At 37.0% G+C, this 7993-nt stretch overlaps 1 pseudogene; it reads left to right on the top strand.

Annotated features, from left to right (window-relative positions):
* The first annotated feature begins 7056 nt into the window (after nucleotides 1-7056).
* On the top strand, nucleotides 7057-7537 carry LOC115854868 (low molecular weight phosphotyrosine protein phosphatase pseudogene; annotated as a pseudogene).
* Nucleotides 7538-7993: the final 456 nt, after the last annotated feature.

The raw sequence follows: 7993 nt of genomic DNA, 5'->3' as shown, positions 1-7993 counted from the left end.
AATGCAATTATTGAAACAGTTGCACTTAGATCTAGTACTCTGATATTTTTTATTTGCACTGTTTTTTATTCCTTTGCTATTTTTCTGCCTTCATTTAACTGATTTGAATATTTTTAGTATTCCATTTAAAATGTTTTATTGTCTAAGAAGCTATATCTCTTTGCATTATTTTTGGTGAATCTGTAGGGATTAAAATGTGCACCCTTAAATTTTCACAGTCTACATAGAGTTAATTTTGTATTACTTCATGTCAAATGTAAAAATATTATACTTCTATTTATACTCCCCACCTCAAACTTTGTGTTATTGTTGTCATATATGTTATACATACATACATTATAAACTTCACCATTCAGTGTTATAATTTTTGCCTTAAATAGTCATATGTCTTTTAAAGAAATTAAAAGAAGAAAAATTTTTAATATTTACCCACATATTCACTCTTTCTTGTGTCATTCAATTCCTTCTGTAGATCTGAGTTTCTAGATAGTCATTTCTCTTCAGACTGAAGAACTTGCTTATCATTTCTTGTAATGCAGGACTGCTGTGACTAATTCAGTTTTATTTTAAGCCTGAAAATTTCTTCATTTTGCCTTCATTTTTAAAAAACATTTTCACTGGTCATAACACTGGATTGACAGAACATTTTCTCCTTAGTTTTCAGAACTTAAATATGCTGCTTCATTGTCTGTTGGCCACCATTGTTTCTGATAAGGAACAGTTATGTATATATCACTGTCAGCAGTTACATGCATCATTGTTCTCTATATGTAATGAGTCAATTTTTTCAAGTGACTTTCAAGATTTTCTCTGTATCTTTGGATTCCACCAGTTTGACTATGATATTCCTAGGTGTGGCATTATGTGCATTTACGCTTCTTGGGTTTTGCTAAAATTCTTGAATTTTTAGTTTATGTTTTTCACCAGTTTTGGAAAAATTTTAGGCATGATGTCTTCACATACTTTTTGTGTTCTCTCACTATTTTTTTCATTCTAGTCTTACAGTTACACGCATTTTAGACTATAAGCATACTTTGCTTTATTGTGTTTTGCTTTATAATGCTTCACAGATATTGTATTTTTTATAAGTTGAAGGTTTGTGGCAACCCTGCATCTAGCAAGTCTATTGGTGCAAATTTTCCAACAGCATTTGCTTACTTCAGGTCTCTGCATTACATTTTTGTAATTCTCACAATATTTCAAATTTTTCATTATTATTATATATGTTATGGTGATCTTTGATGTTACTACTGTAATTATTTTGGGACACCACGAATTGTACCCATATACAATGGCAAATTTAACTGATAATTGTGTGTGTTCTGACTTCTCCACTCACTGGCCATTTCTCCATCTCTCTCCCTCTCCTTCAGCCTCCCTAATGTCAACAATATTGAAATTAGGCCGATTAATAACCCTACAATGGCCTCTAAGTGTTCAAGTGAAAAGAAGAGTTGCATGTCTCTTACTTTAAATCAAAAGCTAGAAATGATCAAGCTTAGTCAGTAAGGCATATTGAAAGTCAAGACAGGCTGAAAGCTAGGCTTCTTATACCAAAAAGTTAGCCAAGTTGTGGATGCAAAGGAAAAGTTCTTAAAGGAAATTAAAAGTGCTACTTCAGTGAACTCATGAATGATAAGAAAGTGAAACAGCCTTCTTGTTGATATGAAGAAAGTTTTAGCAGTCTGGATAGAAGATCAAACCCCCTTAAGATACAACAACCCCCTTAAGACAAAGTTGAATCCAGAGCAAGGCCCTAACTCTCTTCAAGTCTATGAAGGCTGAGAGAGGTGAGGAAGTTTGAAGCTAGCAGAGGTTGGTTCATGAGGTTTAAGCTATCTCTATAACATAAAAGTGCAAAGTGAAGAAGCTGATGTAGAATCTGTAGCAGGCTGTCCAGAAGATATAGCTAAGATAATTCATGAAGGTAGCTATATTAGACAACGGATTTTCAATGTAAACACAAAAGCCTTCTATTGGAAGAACACGCCATCTGGGACTTTTATAGCTAGAGAGGAGAAGTCAATGCCTGGCTTCAAAGTTTCAAAGGACAGACTGACTCTCTTGTTAGGGGCCAATGCAGCTGGTGAATTTAAGTTGAAGCCAATTTACCATTCTGAAAATTCTAAGGCCCTTAACAATTGTGCTAACTTAACTGTTTGTGCTCTATAAATGGAACAATAAAGGCTGGATGACAGCACGTCTGTTTACTACATGGTTTGCTGAATATTTTAAGCCCACTACTGAAAACTACTGCTTAGAAAAAAAATTCTCTTCAAAATATTACTGCTCATTGACAATGCACCAGGTCACCTGAGGGATCTGATGGAGATATACAATGAGATTAATGTTTGCATGCCTGCTAAGCACAACATCTATTCCTCAGCCCATGGATCAAAGAGTAATTTCAACTTTCAATTCTTATCATTTAAGCAATACATTTTGTAAGACCTGAGCTGTTTTTTTTTTCCTCTTAGTTTTTCCCCTGTTCTATTGACTTCTCTTCACATTCACTAATTTCCAATCTCATATTAAGCCCATTCAGTTCAAATTTTTCATTTCAAATACTGTATATTCAGTTTTATAGTTTCCATTTGGTCTTATTTTATAATTTCCATTTCTCTGCTGAGATTCTCCATCTGTTCATTCATTATGAAATATTTTTGTTCCAACCCATGAAAATATTTACAACAGCCTTAAAAAAAAACTTCTCCATTAATTCGAACATCTGAGTCATCTTGTGGTTGGTTTCTCTTTACTTTTTCTATCTTGTCTGTGGGTCACATTTTCCTGTTTCTTTACATTTCAATTCATACTGATCATTATGAATGATGCATTTTAATATGCTGGATTCTGTCAGTTTTTCCTACAGTGTTGATTTTTGTTCTAGTAGTCAGTTAACTTGATTGGATTCAAATTCCAAACTCTGGCTCTTCTGTAAGCAGCTGAAATTTCTACTCAGTTTTGCTTTCTGGCAAGTCTGCTGCATTCCACCATGTATGCATAGTTCAGGGACCAATCAAAGTGGGGTTTATCTGCTGGTTTGGGGGCCTCCACCTCAATTAGCTCCCTTTCCAGAAAGCCTTTTCCTCACTTATCTTCTACCTTGGCAATATCAAACTCCATTCTTTGACTCCTCAAGCCATTAAGACTGCAAATTTCTGCTTGAATTCCAGCCATTCCATGGCACTTTCAAAGAGAATGACCTCAGGCAGAAAATTCATAAATGTAAAACTCACCCAGAGCAGTTTCCCTTTTCAAGTGTCTATACTCCTGTTTCTGCCTGCTTTTGGTCACTCTCCAGTGCCTTCAACTAGATGTTTTTTACTTCACCAAGAATTTATTATTCTTCTCTGCATAATGGTTTGTCTAATACAAACTACTCTACCATTAACTGAAGTAACACCTCCTATTTATAGTTTATTAAGATAAAATAATACCTAACTCCAGCTTATTTGAATAGAAAACATAAAAAAAACAAACAAACAAAAAAAACAGTTCCCGGGGACTTCCCAGGTGGTCCAGTGGTTAAGACTCCACGCTTCCAATGCAGTGGGCATGGGTTCCATCCCTGGTCAGGGAACTAAGATCCCACATGCCACGGGGCAACTAAGCCTGTGCACTGCAACTACTGAGCCCGCATGCTCTGGAGTCCATACGCCACAACTAGAGAAGCCCACATGCCACAATGAAGAGCCCATGCAGCCAAAATAAACAGTTCCCTACTTTCTAGTGAACAAATGTTTAAAATATATGCATTTAACTCCCACAAATTCAAAGACAAAAAAAAAAAGGTAGTTCTTCTATTACATTTTTAAATTACCCTCTTCCCTTTAAAAATACACAGAAATTCTACTGCAATAACTTCTACTCTTACTTCACAGGCTTATTCTAACTTCCTAGTAGAGCCCTTCTTCTTGTTATACCTCAATAGCTAGAGAATATAAGAGGTTATCAATCACATCACTCTCTAGTTGCTGAAAAATACTGTTAGCTTCCTTATCATATATCAGTTATTACTTTTCAAGTGGGGGGGGGGTGGTTACAGTAGACTTTATGGACAAGCTAACCCAACTTGATATTCACCCTCCTGCTCCATTCCATCTCTATCACAGAAGTTGAAAAAACTAAATACTCAGCTATAGTTCCCTTTGCTGCTAGAAGTGGGCATGTGACAAGTTTTGGCCAATGATAAATAAATGGAATTTTGCTAGATGACATCTAGGAAAGCATTTGTTTCCCTGATAGAAAGAAAAGATGCCATTAGCACAGCCCCTGCCCCTGTCTACCTATCTTTAAAGCAGTCACAATGCCAATGCCTGGAATTTGCAAGCATGAAAGAATGACCATAAGGATGGTTCTATCATTCAGTGCCATTGAACCAAAGCCAGAAGCCTCCCAACCCCCAGAAATCCTCAGTAAGAGAAAGCTATTCATTTCCTTATGCACAGCCAAAATTACTTCTAACTGCTATAGAAATCCATTTCCTTCATAGCACATTTATGCTAATTTATATCCCCAATGCCTGTTACAGTGCCTGGAACACAGAATTTACTGTCTTTGTTAAATTAATTAATATATGTCTATAATTTGTAGTAATATTAAGATTTAAAACCAATTCAAATTTAAAATATAATCTTGGAAGTCAAAAAATTTTTCAAATTTGCATTTCTCCCAATACCTTCTAATGAGCTCATTGTTGATGACAATCACATGTTCACATTACTATATCATCCTTCACAGAATGTTGACTTTGCGGTTGGTTTGGAATATTCTTTAAAAAGTCTCCCAAAATGTATAAAACATACCTGCAAATGTTAGATTCGAGGGCAAGTATTCCTGTATGAACCTTTCTTATGATTTTAATGTCCTTACTTAAATTTCTAACAATTCTTCATCTCATTTGTGAAGATTTAGTTCATCTCTATTAACCTCACCTTAGATACATTTTTTTAAAGATTTTCAAAGACGTTTCTTACCATAGAACATTGTAATAATTATAAATTGCCAAAGCAAAACATTGCAATATCTAAAACTCTGAGATTTAGATTCTGTGATTTCGATTCTATTTTTCACTAGTTATGAAGAACTGCATTTAAAAATATTATATTGCTTAGAGAAATCTAAATCATTAAACTTTTGGAAAACATTAACTCCATGGAGAATAATCTGCTTATTTTCATTAATATGTTTCCATGCAGTTTATATGTTTAAAATAAAACTTTTCTAGTAGCATAATTTCTCATCCTGAATGTAAATATTCTCAAAGTAGAAGTAAGTGGTTGTTAACTTGCAGTATTATTCAGTAAATATTTTTGTTAAAACCCTCGGTATTTTAAATCACAGAAAGTAGTTATGGATGAACCATGTTTTGGTTGTTTAAAGAATCAAAGGGAACATAATGGAAAGTTTCTCTTGTTGCTGTGCTGCTCGGGAACAAACTGATCTCATCCTGGTGAGGTTTTGTGATGTGATTGACACCAAGGCTTCCGTGTAAGGTATGAAGACAATGCATCAGCTCTGCCCAGAACACAAACATGTGGTTTATAAATCCTGAGAATGGCTTCAAAAGAAAACATGGAGACAACTGAGTCCAAGGGCTTCTGAAATGAAGGCATCCATGTATCGGAAAGCAACAAAATAGTTTCAAAAGTAAGTGAACCCTTTCCTGGGATAGTGGAGTTCCCTAACTCCTTCCTAGGCTCTGAAGAAGTCAGGGAATTCTAAGGTTGAAGAAGTTCAATAACTTGGTTTTTAATCCTCAGCCCGTAGTAATAGACAACAGAGATATAGATAGATATAGTGTGAATATAGATATATAGATGTCTGTGGTTAAGATATATTAATCAAAGAATAATGTTTAGCCAAAAATCTCTAATTCCAACCTACGGCTATTCAATTTTATGCAAAGGGCCAGAGTTATTTCTTATTTAATAATTAAATATTCTAATGTATGTCCTTCTATCAGATGGACAACTTAGACACTAAGTAGAAAGTATTTCTTACTTCCATAAATGATTTTTTTAACTTATTTTTATTCTGTCTTATGAGTTTAATCTCACATGTCTGAAATAACAAGACTGGAGGTGGGCAGAGCTCAGAAGTCTGAGGTGCAGCATGGGTTTCTTTGAACAATAATTAATCTCTATTCCAAGTAATTTGCATCATTCTATTCTCCAAATTTCTAGGAAATATTTACCCACCAATTGCAGGCCACAAAACAATGCAAAAGCACAAATGAACAAAGAAACAAAAAAGATATAAAACCTACCCTAAGGGTTTCCCTGGTGGCGCAGTGGTTGAGAGTTTGCCTGCCGATGCAGGGGTCACGGGTTCATGCCCCAGTCCAGGAGGGAGGATCCCACATGCCGCGGAGCGGCTGGGCCCGTGAGCCATGGCCGCTGAGCCTGCGCGTCCGGAGCCTGTGCTCTGCAACAGGAGAGGCCACAACAGTAAGAGGCCCGCATACAGCAAAATAAATAAATAAATAAATAAAACCTACCCTGACAATAGGAGACACTAGGAAATAGTCATACAATTTCTTGTCTTAAGAAAGTCTAAGAAGTTTAAAGAAGAAAAGGTCGAGCAAAGTGAAAAGTATCCCATTTCAAGGAGAATCCAAAGAAAGCATCCATTACATGTAAACACTTTTATATTCTGATTTTTTTTTTTTTAAAAAAAAAGTAAGAGATTCTAGAGACATTATTTGGTAATGATTGTGGATCAAATTTCTGACTCGAAAGAGCTCCATTTTCTATATCTTAGCTAAACTTACAGATTTGGCCATTTGATGAATGAGGCCCTCAAATTATAAGATTTTCATGAACTGCAGAACTGTGTCTTTAACAAAAATACTACATAAGAAAAAAAAAGCTGAACTTAGGTACAACTCTCCTATTCTGAGATTTTGCTAACCTCTGATATACATAATAACTAAATTGGCTGTGAATTGAAGACTTGCTGTCCTTAATTTCACTTTTATGCAAAGGCGAGAATGTCATTCATTCAGGCATCAATCTTAATTAAGACTTCTTGGTGCGGGGGTGGGGGGGGAAGATGGCCGAGCAAGTGACCAAGTCGGGGGTGTTCGTGTGTCTGGGTAACATCTGTCTATTACCCACTGCAGAAGCAGTCTTCAGGAAACTTGTAACTGATCAAAGCGTTTCAGATACTTGGAGGATGGACAGTGCAGCGACGTCCACGTATGAACTAGGAAACCCTCCTGATTATCGGGGGGCAGGCTTGCATGAAGAAGCATGGTACTCCCATGAGTCACGTTGCCCGGCAGGTTACCAAAGAAGACTTTGCCGCTGCTTTTGACTGTATACTACGTATGGATGAAAGCAACCGTAGAGATTTGAATAGAAAAAGTAACCAAGTTAAAAACTGCAGAGCGAAAATTGAACTACTTGTGAGCTACGAGCCACAAAAACAACTCATTTTTGAAGACTGCTATGACGGTAGTGACGTTCACTTTGAGACCATCTACCAGCAGTGCGTGCAGTGCTGCAGAGCTGCCCTGCAGAAGGTCCGCTGACCCGGGTCCAGTCCTGCACGGCCCAAGCTCAACCCCAGAGCCCGGGGGCTCAGTCGAGTGTCACAGTGTCACCCTTCCCTAGCTCAAGGCCACAGGCCTTTCTTCAGTTGACTCATGTTTCTTACCTTAAAAAATAATTGTAGATGGAAATCGGTTGTGTTTGGCGGAAGAATAAATAAAAATTTTTGATTCAGACAGTTTACGAGGTGAAGAAGAATCAGAAAGCAGTGCTCCCACTGTCCATTTTGGATGATGTGTGATGTTCGCCCGTCTGCTCAGGGTCAGGCAGTAGTCCGGGCAGAGTAAGTGCATAAGTAAGCAAGTTGCTTCCACTTGCGTCATCTGTTCATGGAAGAAGCTGGAGGCCCTGCAGCCATAGCGGCCTTGCCCCGCTACCTCCATCTTCAGCAGGGTGTGGGTTCTCCTCCTTGGGGCTGCAGCCCCAAGACAGGTCCC

The sequence above is a fragment of the Globicephala melas genome, chromosome 14 (assembly GCF_963455315.2).
Source record: "Globicephala melas chromosome 14, mGloMel1.2, whole genome shotgun sequence".
NCBI classification, from domain to species: domain Eukaryota; kingdom Metazoa; phylum Chordata; class Mammalia; order Artiodactyla; family Delphinidae; genus Globicephala; species Globicephala melas.
This window is presented reverse-complemented; position numbering and strand designations above follow the sequence as displayed.